This window comes from Octopus bimaculoides, chromosome 25, assembly GCF_001194135.2.
Source record: "Octopus bimaculoides isolate UCB-OBI-ISO-001 chromosome 25, ASM119413v2, whole genome shotgun sequence".
Lineage (NCBI taxonomy): Eukaryota > Metazoa > Mollusca > Cephalopoda > Octopoda > Octopodidae > Octopus > Octopus bimaculoides.
This window is the reverse complement of record NC_069005.1, coordinates 6057311-6058185: the sequence shown is the minus strand read 5'-3', so window position 1 is coordinate 6058185 and position 875 is coordinate 6057311.

Sequence of the window (875 nt, the reverse complement as noted above, 5' to 3'; positions counted from 1 at the left end):
TTATTATTATTATTATTATTATTATTATTATTATTATTATTATTATTATTATTATTATTAATATTCAGGTCACTGCCTGGAATCGAATAATGAGAACCCAGGTTCGAAATTTCTCCAGGACACCTGATGAAGGCTGGGGGATATATCAGCCGAAACGTTGTGTTAACAGCAAACAAGATGAGGACAAATATCCGTCAAATGTAAATAACGTAAATAATGTAAATGATGCTATGTCATCATTGTTGAGTATCGAGACGGTCACATCTAGTGAAATCCTCTGGGATACAATCACATTCACAACAATACTTACAGATATAATCACATCTGTGAAAATACTCCCAGATACAGTCACATGTGTAGAAGTACTCCGAGATATAGTCTCTCTTTTCTCTCTCACACACACACAACACACACACAATCATGATGTGTTCCAGACATAGAAACCTGTCGCCATCTTGGACGAAATTCGTTTCTCGTTTGTTTAAAATGTTTCTAAACAAACCGCATTCATTTTAGAGCCAAGAAAAATCGCTTTCAATTCTCCATTGCAGACGACATTAGTGGCTCAGAATTTAATATACGTTTGGTATGTGTGTGGGTACGTATGTATGTAAGTATGTATTTATATGTGTTTTATGTATGCACGTGAGTATGTATTCATGTGTGTATGCATGTATGTATGTTTGTGTATATATATGTATCGTGTGTGTATGTATGCATGTGTGAATATGTGTACAGGTTGTATACATCTGTAAGTGCAGGTCTATTCATATGTATGTGCGTATATATGTGGAATATGACACTTCATCGCACTCCCGACACACACACGCACACACATAGAGTTATCTCTCTCTCTCTCTCTCTCTCTCTCTCAC